General features: G+C 33.6%; 1 long non-coding RNA gene across 4 annotated transcripts in view; it reads right to left on the minus strand.

Moving 5' to 3' along the window:
- LOC118747367 overlaps positions 1 to 12886 on the minus strand; it is a 97172-nt gene that overhangs the window by 9993 nt on the left and 74293 nt on the right. The window lies entirely within an intron of this gene.

Genomic DNA, 12886 nt, shown 5'->3' on the forward strand with positions numbered 1-12886 from the left:
TTTTTTTTTTTTTTAACCGGCATCAATGTTTTGACCACTTTGACGCGTTGCTCAACTGCATATCGCTCAACCACTAAGCTTGCCAAAGCCTGTAGTACCAATTGTCTGAACTGTACTCCACAGATTTTCTTTTCTCTTGGTCACACAATCCTTGAGAACTTTCTCAACCGCGGCTCTAGAGTGACTTTTAGTATGAATACCGCTCTGCTCGTTTTTGTTGAAGCAGCGGCAGTATTTTCGATAGATTTGCAACTGTAAATATCGGACGGATTTTCCGAAAAAAATTCTTTGACAGGAAATTTCAAGTCAGGCGAGCGTCAAATTTGTATCTAATATATCCCCATTTCCTAACGAACGATAGTCGGACGATAGGAAAACTGAAAATCGCTTTTGTATACACCAATTTCCCTATCGTTCGGGACTGCAAGGAAAATATGTTATACTGCAAATACCAGCTCTCACTAACCTGTGAGATATGTGAAAGTAAAACGAAACTGCAAAACTTCTTCAGTACGAAACACCACATAGAACAGGCATAAGCATTCGTAACAATGAAATTTTCTGTCGGGTGGCATCTCTGTATACACACAATTTCACTCGAATCGCCGTTATGTCAAGCAATATGTAGACAAAATATTATTTACAGCTCAAGAAACCAAAAGTTCCAACGCATGCATTTAACATAACCACCTGCAACAACTTCACTTTTGAAAGCACATTTTCGATCCATTCCCCTGCGCATGTGCCATATTTTGTCGACTACATATGTACTCCTGCTGCTGCTACTTCAGACAAAGAACACCTTCAAGTGTCGGAAATTATGAATGAATGAGAAATACATACATATGTACACCTCTCTCGCATACAGCTTTCAGGAAGCAGGGAATAGGTAATCACAAGCAGCGAGTCTAGGGTAATGCAGCATTTCTAAGTACCCGCACATTGCAATTAAGTGCTTTGGGTTTGATGTGAATGTAGATGTAGGGGCATCTATTGAAATTTCCCTTCGGTTATTTAAGTACAAACAACACCATTTTGTGGCACCTAAAAGACTTTGCACTGACAATGAAAATTTTAATGCTACCGCATCATTTTGTTTCGAGACTTCCGGCAAGGACGTTGGAGCATTAATATTCATTTCCCTAACCGACTAATAAATTATGTGAGGTTGACGACAATGTAGCGCACAGCTTAGGCGAATAACAGTAATGCGCGAAAACAAGATTGAACTGAAGTGAAACCTTGACACAAAATGGATTTCGCCAATATGATACAAATTTAATCCTGTTAGCATACTCACTGATGACATAATGGCGTGCAAAACCAACTTAAGGCTACTTGAGTGATTAAGAAAAATTAGGGTGTATATAAAAAAAACTCGCGAAATAGAGCTGTCCCATATTGGATTATTTTACTCTGCTTATATTTAGGAGAGATAACAACACATCCCAAAAAAGGATTGTGTTTGCACGGGCGCGGAATCAGAATCTATATGCCAAATTACGATTTTCAGCAATCATGAAATATTCTGTAGCATCCTGGCTCTGCTTTCGATGTCTATTGGTCCCTGTCTGGTACTAACTACGACAATAAATCTTCCAGACAAATCAAATCTCGGCACAAAGGAATCAGAAGGAGATCTATTAGCTCTAAGCGAGGCAATCTATCCACCTTTTTTACCATTTGTGTTAAATTTTTCAGCCTCTAGAGATATTGTGAAGCCTCATTCAAAATCAACTTCTTAAGCGCGGTTAACTAATGGTGTTTTCATCTCTTCCCAAAAATTGTACCCTTCCATGGTGCAAATATGTGTAATGTTGCACTCAATCCCGTAAAATTGGAGGTTTTATATACTTATCCTTCTCTAGCTCATGTATTTATTATTTCCAGGGCAACCATCTCCCTTGACAAAGCTTTCAATGTGTGACATTTTAAGAAATGAACACAGCGTTTTCTCACCGTTTGTCTTTATTTTAGAATCGAGCACGAAAACAGAAAGGGGCAATCAAAACAACAACAACAACAACCAAAAAGGAAATAATTATTATTATCTAGAAGAAACCACATAAATCCAAATTTAGAGTTTTAGAGTTTTGTGCAAAAGTCATAAAAATTCAACTTAAACTTAAGGGGCAATAAACCTGCATACCTAAAAATTTTTCTCAAAATTCAGAATAAAAAGTTTGAAATTTTGGTGAAAATTAGCGGAATTTTTATAATTTTTGTTCTAACTCTGAATTTAGAAAGAAAAATAGTCAAAACCGGTGAAAATATCACAATCTTATTATTTTGTGAAACACTGTACCTGCCTGTGATAGCAATCGGTCTTGGAGCATTGCGCAAAGGGCCCGTAAAAATTACGCAGAATCATTTTCTATACGGGGCGCCTCATTATATCGAGCTCTAACCGCCAAAATAACTTAAACGACATTTTTTCTAAATTTTCTTTTTGATGCAGAAATATTCCTAGAGCATCTAGATGAATTTATGCATCAAAACGAAAATTTAAAAAAAAATTACGCTTACATACGTTATTTGGCGGTTAGGCTCATTATCCATGATTCAGCGACATGTAAAGGGTGTATACGAAAAAACTGGTCGACTAGAAATTTGTACAAACTCCGTATCTATTGTGCAATCATAAAAAATTTTGTTTATTCATTTTTCACTCAATCTTATACATTTTTTTAATGAAAGCTAATAAAAATTGCAAGAGACCAGTTGAATCCGATTTTTGAGTTTTTGTTTGTTTGTATTAAATTTTTTAGTACGAAGTGCAGAAAAAGTAGCGATTTTGAAGAAAATCGATAAATGTTATATAATAAAAACTAGCTGAAAACAATTAGAGGGTTCCCCAACTCGAAGAAAAATTGTAAATGTTATAAAAAAAATTCACCAAACAGAAATATAACTGATTTCTAGAAAAATTTTGGGTATGCAATTTTATACATAATTAAATTTTAGTTTAAAAAATTGCTATTTGCAAGTGGTGCGTTAATTTTTAATAATTTTTTTTTTTTGCAAACATTTCGAGCACACCTGCATGCTAAAAGGGAAATAAAAGCGTTTGTTATTGTATTATTAAAAAAAAACAGCGCTATTTTTTAGTCACTTGCATTTTGTACTTTATTATACTAAAATTTAATGGTCTATAAACTCCATACTCAAAACTTTTATAAAAGCCACAAAAAGGAAATTAGTTTTGGTGAAAATTTTTTTATAGCATTTCAAATTTATTTATTTCTTTTTCGTCTTGGCAGAACTCTATAGCTGTTTTCAACTAGTTTTTATTACGTAACCTTTAACTGGAACAGATGAATAGATTTTCTTCATAATGGCTACTTGTTCTGCACTTTTCACAAAAAAAAATGTAATACAAACAAACAAAAATTTCAAAAATCGAGCTCACTGGTCTCTTGCAAATTTAATTAGCTTTCATAAAAAAAAACAAACAAAAAATCAAATTGAGCGAAAAATTAATTGAATTGTGAACAAAAAAATGTCAATTTTGAACCACTGTGCAATGGTTTTTTTGCACAACTAGTTTTCTTTATTGAGCTCATTTTTCACGTTTTAACAAAATTAGAATATGGATGCAAATTTGTATGGAGTCCTATTGATATATCGATGGTATCGTAAAATTGATTTTGATGCTAAAAAAATATCGCCAGAAATAAATTGTTATATCGCTAGTTTCCGAAGTTCTTAAATTTCTTAAATCTTAGTTAAATTTAATGAAAAATGTCATCATTCTCAATCCCAAACGGTGCATTATTTTGAAATGCAATCAGAAAACTATGTATTTCCCTGTGTATAATTATCCTTCCTATATCCTAATTTGATTCAAAAATCGTAAATTTACTGGGGCCTAAAGTGCCAAGACCTGGTATACAAAAATTTTTTTTTTTTGTGACTAGGCAATAAATTTATCGTAGACGGATGATCGGTTTGATGATCAGTCATAAAAAAGGCACTTTAGCTGAATAACTGTTCGTCCATTTTTCACGATGCGGGGACATTATGCCTTATGTACATACACATGTGTGTACCTATGTATATCAAAATCCCATCCTTAAAAGCACAGGTTAGGTCATTAAATTATATAAAAAAAATATTACGCATTTGCTCTTAAGCTATCAACATCAAAAATTTGTTTTCTGAATTGCCTTTATGATTTTGGCATTGCGTTTGGAAAACATAAAGTGCTTAAGTATGTTTGTGTTGCAAACCAATCGCAGCAAATCGCAATAAACTGCTTTGATGGAAGGCTGTATCCAAACCTTCGCCTAAGTTTATAAACAAATACCAATTCGTCAGTCATATGCTTCTTCAAGCGAGCTTCAAACAAACTATTTGTGCTACGAGAATAATATACATATATTGCAAGTATATACTATGTATGTATGTATATGTAAGTACTCATAGAAGCAAATTGCACATTCAAGGAAAGCCACACAAAAGGTCGGCTCTAAACGCATTGATTCTAAATCTATGTTTGCATACTTTGAACGAACTTTGATTTGTTCCAACGCACTTTTCCACAGAAGGCCACAAAGAAAGCCCAACAAAAGGCCGGCATGTGTGGCATGTTAAACGGTAGTAACTTGCGCTTTTCTCTGCATCGTCAATAGAAATATGAAATCTCATTGGCTGCATGTTAAACCCAGTTGCCCACCATCAGAATGAACGACCATTGAGAATGTCATAAAAGCTGTAACTAAGTATTGGTTTTATTTTTCTTTTGTCTGCACAGTTTCATGTACGTCATATTTACATTGTTTACCGTTGAATGTAAATGGAGAAGGTTAAGCGGTTTGTCACTGAATTATCGGCTTATATTGCGGCCGCCACCTCAGCTTACAAGTCCAACATCGATGTGTGAGGGCAGCGAATGAAGGCAAGGCTCTACGAATCTACCCTGTAGGGAAAGCTAGCTACTACTTAGTTGTGAATCAGAAAAAACTACTAACAGCTAGCTTTTGAGCTCAACTATTCAGTTCCCATCCTTTTTCCCTGCTAGCAACTGGTATTTTTAGCAAGACGATGTCCTAAGAAATGTCATGATTGTCCGGCAAGTGGTTCTAGTCCAAAACTTTTCGTTAGTTTAAGTCATATGCACTACAGCAGTTATTCCCAAAGTGGCCCAGATGGACCCCCAGGCGTCCACGGGAGACTTTGAGCACTTGTGTCTGTTCAATGCTACCGGATAGTACGCCACCATTACCTTTGTTGAAGAGATTTTAGAGAAAGTTCCCTGAGGGGGAATTCTGGTTAAATTCCAGAACTCAGCCCGCATTCGTACATTGTCGAATCTTCACTGATGGCTCCAAAACTGACTCAGGGTCAGGATCTGGAGTATTTTTCGAAGTTAATAGGGATAAGCTTCACTATGTGTTGGAAAATAACTGGAGGGGAAGGAGTTTAAGTGTCTACAGGTGCAGCCAAGCTGCACTTAAGGCATTGGCCAGCCCTCTATCTAAGTACTTATAAACTAGTGCGGCAATGCAAGTCTAGACTAAATTATGTTGGCAACTATAACGAGCTTGCTTTACTCTGAGTGCCGGGCAACTCGGGAGTGCCTGGAAATGAGACATCTGAGCTTTTGGCCACAGTTGGCTTAGATCAGGCATTACTCGATCCGCAACCAGTTATAGCACTCCCCACGTCGATCACCGAAGCCACCATTAGAAGCTGGGTGGATACTTCGCTCAGCAATGACTGGAAGACATCGAGTGGATGCAGGTGTGCAGAACTCATGTTGCCTTCAATCTCAGAAGGTCTATCTAGTCTTTTCCTCTCACTGAGGAGACAGGACTGCTGATTGGTCACTTCACGTGCCACAAACACCTGAATGTGAGTGGCGTAACTGACAACTCCATTTGACCATCCTGCCTTGAAGAAGATGAGACGGTGGAACATTTCTTGAGCTTCTGGCTTGCTTGTTTGTTTACAATCGATTTATCTAGATTCGGTATTTTCTTTTTTGTCAGTTTCTGAATTTAAAGTTTGGCGTAAAAAGCTTTGCAGTTTTGTTGTTTCAAGTTTTGTGTCTTAAGACGAGTGATGAATATTTTTCGCATCACTTTAAAACTCGGAGCTATAAAAACACAAATAAACTATTTGACAAATAAGTACATCACATGCAAATTCATGAGTTAGCCAAACATGTGAGGAGTTTACTTAGTGCTCTAAAAAAATATAACTCCTCAGAGCAAAATAGTTTTTTCATGGCTCTACGAGCTCTGCTTTTTAAAATTTGCATGTGTGTAACCACATTACTTTAATAAATAGAACACAAGAAAATATATTATTTTTATTTTTGCCTCGGAGCGAAATATGCACTTAGTTTGGGTACATGCAGTAGAATTTCTCTAAGAATAAGTCTGTAGAATACTTTAACCCGTTATCTCTCCTACGAACGCATCGTTTTGGCCCCTTTTATGGTAAGTCTGACTAAAATGGCATTTGTGAGGTCGCTAGAGGGTTAAAGTGTTCTGGAAATAATATTCACCGAAAAATTTCACTAATATGTCTCCTTGATATGACTTGTTTTATTTTTGTTCATAAATATAACCCTTAACCTCTTTTCGAAGATGATGGTTCGGAGCTTGGGTCATCAGTATCACAATCCTCGCTATCAGAATCTGAGTCACACATGTGACTCCACTGCTGGCCACCTTCTGCTCCCTCTTCAAATTATTCATGTTCAGGATCTTCGAAGACCAGAAGAAAAAAATACATACAGTGTGAGACAAAAATAAGTAGATGTACCCTGACGCTTGGAAAATTTTATTTTTTTTATATTTTCCATGCCAAATTTTTTTATTTTTTTTTTGTATTTTGTTTTTTTTTTCAACAGTAAAAGCCACAAGAAAATTTTATACAAAAAAAAAGATGGAAGAAAATGCGTTTTGCTATATTGAATTTTTCTAATTGAAAAGTTGAAAATTTCTATTATTTCCCCGAGATATGTATGAAATTAAAAAAAAGGGTTTTTGCTGTTGAATGAAATATAATTTTACAAAAAAAAAATATATATATAAAAATTTTGTATAGAAAATATAAATATAGTATCGGTCGTATCAATAGCACCCAAAGTGTTATTCTTTGCAACTTATGTTTATTAAAATATTTTTAAGAATTTTCAATTAAAACACTGTTAATTCTCTAACAAAACCCATATGAACCCAAGTTTAAAACTTTGCAGAAAAATAAAAAATGCAACAAATGTTCATCCAAATTTCAAATTTTTTCTCAGAACTGATAGAATTTGTTTGTTGTTGTACATAATATATAGTAAAACATTTTCTTCCATATAACGAACAAACTCAATTTATTTTTATGTGGAAACAAACCGCAGCACCTTAGGCAAAAAAAAATATTAAATGTCCTGACTCCATAGCAATTATTTCGAAAGTATTTGTAAAGAAAATAAATGCAATCCTTTGAATGCCGTATCTAAACCCCTAAAGCACAAAGCAATTAATATGCTAAAAAAACAGTTACATAAGCCACTTTCCCCCATCCACTAAAAAAACGGTGTAAAGGTTTGTTTTTTTTTTTCTAATTTTTTGTCATCGATTTTCTCACATGCAAATTGAACCGATCAAAATTTAACCGAAATTGGGGTCACTCCCTATCAATTTATTTTATAAATATTGATGATGTTATATTGCAAAAAGTTATAGAAATGTAAGAAAAACAAGCAACAAAAGAAGCGAAATAGAAAGCATACAGCAAAATCATCACGAACGTGTTGTTGCCCCCCGACCAATAGTGCAAATCAAAGTTCGCAAATTGTTTATGATATCGATGACGTGTTCACGAGAAGTTCATGTAACGCCTAGTTGTCAGCGTTTTGCAATACATAAGTGCTTATGTAAATATTTACTGTATTTACATGCATACGTGATACAGATACGAGCACTTGTACCCAAAAATTTGCATATTCTTTATACATATTTATTTGCCTGTCTATGGCCGACCGTCTGTCTGCATGCCACCACCCGCCAACCATTTTAATATCCTTGCGTAAGAAATATGAGTGGATGTATACATACCTACATACATACATACCAGCATGCCACCATTAAAATGTATAAATATAAATATTTGCACGTATGCTATCGCGCCTGGAATTCGCGAAAGGACGATGCGCAACTACAGACACATTCATGTAGGTGTATGTATTAATATGTTTGCATAAAATTACGCCGCTGTTGCCGATTCATGAACGTTGCGGCGTAGTATACGTACGTTGTTTTTATTGTATGTACTTATACCCTGCAGGGAAACCGCGGACTAGTGAATCAAGTTTCTAGTTCCGTACAAGGTCTTTATCGCCAAAAGGGAACTAGTCCGATAGGAACTAGATCCCCACCAGTCCAAAGTCGGCGAAAAGTGGTACTTTTAAAAAACAAATTTTTTTCAGTTTTTTCACTAGAAATCTATATCTAAAGTGACAAATTTAGAACTGGTTCGGAACTATAGAAAAAGAGATGCAGCGGGGGGTTTGCTTACTTTACATAGATATGTGTTCTGCGGCTTTTTCGTTCAAATACGCTTCTATTCTGCACTTCGCAGATGCTTTTTCATAGCTTGGTAATACAAAACCGAAATTTGTGTTAACATTTCAACATCTTGGGACCGTCTGGAATCTAACAGCGAGCACCTCTGCAAACTCAGCTACATGTATGTAAACGTACATTTCTTACAATCATTCAAACAAATTTAATTTCAAATTGAAAACACATTTCTTTCAAAATAACTTAAAATCGCACACACGGAAAAACCAAAAGGATTGAAAAATTATGATACTTTTTTCTTTCGTCTGTCGATTTTAAAACTAGTTCGGAACTATAGAATTTAGGACTAGTTCGGAACTATCGAAAAAGGGATGCAGCGGGGGGCAATTGACACTTCCTAGGACATCGCCATGTTAAATTCGCCAGTTGTTTGCATGCAAAAGAGATTTATCGCGAACCAGTATTGGGTCTAAATGTACTAGAAGCGCACCAGTTCAGAACTAGAGATTTTCCCCACAGGGTATGTATGCATGTGTAATACAACTAGTAGTAAAAACTTTGCGCTCTATTTAAAGAAAAAAATGTGTTACTTAAAGGGGTTGAAAGCATAACCAAATCTCACTATTCGATAAAAAAAAAAAAAAATAACTCAAAGAACTCATAAGGCTCAATAGAAGCAGCCTCTTAATAACCTATATTCAGCTGAAATGCTATACAGAGCTTCACAGCTATGCAGCAGAGATTAGATTAAATATATATAAGTACTAACAAATAAAGATGGCGTACGTATTAAACACAGTTTTTTCGTCTATCTTAAAAACTACCGTTTAGGGTTGTGCGATTATTCGAGCAAGTTGGTTAACTAGTTGTTCGGTTAATCAATTAACGCTTGAACAAAATCGATTTTTAAATGGAAGAAAATGTGCAACACTCTCCCTCAACGGTAATTTTAAGCTATTTGAAACTTGCACTTTATAAAACTAAACTGTATACCCGAAATTTTTCTAAAAACTCTGATTTAAAAAATTTTAAAATTTTAAAATTTGGTTTCGGGAATAGTTTGAATTGTATTTTAAATAAAAAGGAAATGAAACATAATTTGCAAAGAATCTCAATTTGAATTTTGGTGGTGGTAAATCTTTGATCGAACTCAACTTGCAGATGTAGTAGGATCCGCTTGAGCGATAATGAAGAATTGCAGGATTTAGCGTCATAAGTTCGCTAGCTCATGTTTGTATGTACTATAGGGTGGTCCAAAATAAGTTAAGTCGGAATTTTAATGCCCTCACCAAGAGAAACAGAGCTTTCCGATCGAAAAATGTTGATTTTCAAGAATTCCATATCATTTACACGAAAAGTTGTTTTTCGCCATATGAAATACATGGAAAAATGTGGGCGCTTTGAGCGACCTCTAAATATTTTTGGATTTCAAAATAAAAAATAAGTGTATACTTCTTTCGATACATATCCATTAATCACGTTTTTACATTCTCATTTCTGTTTAAAATATTAGGAATTCTTGCCAGTTTTGGTTCAAAACTTTATATATCGAGGTGAGGACGGGTCTTAAAAAAAACATTATTTTTCATGAAAATATAGTTTATGTAAGTATATGTATATATATAACATAAACCATTTAAACATAAGTTTCAGATTTTGTGTAAAATTTTGAAAAGCTTGACAAATTTTCAGCAAAATTTCAAAACTTTTTTGTCAGAATTTCCAGAAAATTTTTAGGTACGCAGATTTATAGCCCATTTAATTTTAATATTCTAAATTTTACGCCAACTCCGAAAGGGCATGAACCCGGGCTCGGGGAATGATAGCGCGCAATGCTAACCACTACACCACAACGGCCGCGGTTTAAAGTTTCTACAAAATCCCAATGATTTTGAATAATGCTTTCTCCCATATAAAAATTTTTCAAGCATACTTTGTATGAAATAAAATGCATTAATTTTGCTGAAAATTTGGAGACTTTATCGAAATTTTAGACAGAATTTAAATCTTGTATTTAATTGTTTTTTTTTTATCACAGAATGATCTTTTTACAAAAAAAAATTAACGGACATTATTTTTTACGCAAAAAACACGTAGGTACGGAACTTTTTATAGTGGGTGTATATTCCTATGCATACTCTGAATTTTTCTACTGAAGGTCAAGAGTTAACTACCGATTGTGAGTTCACTCTCCACGAGTCTTATATGCTCTACCAAAATTCTTTCTAAAATTCAACTAGATATACTTAATACCCCGAGTAAAAATTCTACTTTCTGAAACTGGAAGTTTTTTCTCTTTGTTTCTAATAAAGGAAAAAAACCATGTGCGGGGAAACTTTTATCTCTTTTATTGCAATCCTTCCATGCTATTTTTCCGTTATACTCGTGCATACACATGTACATACTAAACTAAATACAAGTTATTTACATAGTTGCACAACATTCTGCATGCCAAATGTATTAAAATAAGGATATTTGAGCAATATACGAAAATATAAATGTTTTACATGTGAATGCAAATTTTTTCTGTACTATACAAGTGTATGTATGTATGTATTACTGCAAATACGACACAGTTGATACTCGACAGTCGTTCGCCTCATTTTTTTTTTCGAGTATATATGCATTCTGTATTAGAAAATTTTTGCTATTTATATATGAAATGTTTTTATTTTCGGACAGAAGTGAAGGTATGTACATATGTATTACTTATAGCTTTGCATTTTATTAAGTTGCTTAGAGCTGTGTGAATAACCTCATATTGTTTTGCTATCTGTACAATGGTCAGTAAGTTGTTTTGCTCATCAACATACATACATACATACATACATATGTATCGTTTTCCAACTTCACAAAGACTTTGCTGTAGAACTACATATATGGGCGTTCCCATGATGTTTTTTCTTAGTAACTATATTTTATAGGTTCACCAAAAACCCCGGAATTTTTTCAACCATGAAAGAATTTTTATTTTTATTTTTTCCGCTAATTTTTTATTAAATATGGTTCACACTACCAAAAGAAAAACTTACAAATATAGTTTCTTAACTTTGTGCAAAACTTTGGAAAATTCAATAGATTTCCAACATTTTAATCAAACTCAAATTAAAACTTGCACTTTACTCAAAAAATGTCTCAAAAAATTTGATTTCAAAGTTAAAATCGGCATGCAAATTTATTGAATTTTGCAAAAAGTTTAGAAATTATATTTTCATGTTCTTTGTTGTAATGAAAAGCATATTTTTATAAAAAATTAGAGGAAAAAACAAAGGTAAAAATTGTTGCATATACAGTGCCGGACAAAAGTATTGGCCCAGAGAATTTTTCGCAATATATGCAAAAATTTTTATTCTAAATTATTTTCAATATTTTTTAATAAAAATATAGTTCGTACTTCAGCAAAAAAACATAAAAACAAAATCTCTAAACTTTGTGCAAAACTCAGGAAAATTCAATAAATTTGCAAACTAATTTGCAACTTTTATAGCCCATTCAGTTTTAGTATAACAAAGTGCAAGTTTGAAGTATCTAATTTTTTTAGTGGAAGGTGTTGCTCATTTTCTCCATACCAAAAATAATTGGCGAACATACTTTGTATGGAAGAACTACAAGCTTGCACTTTGTAGTACTAAAATTAGATGCAGTTTTACTGCATACTTAACATTTTTTAGAAATTCTAAAAAACCTGAATAGAAAGATGCAAATTAGTATGCAAATTTATTGAATTTTCCTGAGTTTTGCACAAAGTATACAAATTTAGATTTTAGGTTTTTTGGTCAACGACGAACTTTGTTTTTATAAAAAATTATCGTAAATAAATTAGAATAAAAAACTTTGCAGATATTTCGAAAAATTCTCTGTGCCAATACTTCTGTCCGGCACTGTATGTACTCGTATTGTTAAAAATTCTCCGTGCGAATACTGTTCGCAGTGGGTGTTCGTATCTAAGTAGGTGTAGTCGTTGAAAAAACTGCAATTCAAGTTTTGTGTCAAGTATCTTTTTGTTATTGTTTTTAAGTACTGTTCACACTTTTAACAAAAACGATAATTCTAAAAACGCAGTATTCGCTTAAACTACTAAAATGCACAAACTACGTATACATACATACTTTGTTTGCGCCATAAAATTATAATTATTATTAAAAAGAGAAATAACTATTTTATTTATTTTTTATTTTTTTTTTTACTACAGCTAAAAGTTGTGCGCGTGTATGCGTGAGCAGTTAACGGCTTTATGTTGTTTTCTTCTTTTTCACTTTAGGAGTAGCGTTTTCCAGACTCTTGTTTTGCTATTTGTTTTATTTACATACTTGCTTTTGCTACTTTTTATTTTGTTGCTGCGCTGTTGTCTATGGCTCGTT

Source organism: Rhagoletis pomonella, unplaced genomic scaffold (genome assembly GCF_013731165.1).
Source record: "Rhagoletis pomonella isolate Grant_MI unplaced genomic scaffold, Rhpom_1.0 Rhpom_scaffold_00011, whole genome shotgun sequence".
NCBI classification, from domain to species: Eukaryota; Metazoa; Arthropoda; class Insecta; order Diptera; family Tephritidae; genus Rhagoletis; species Rhagoletis pomonella.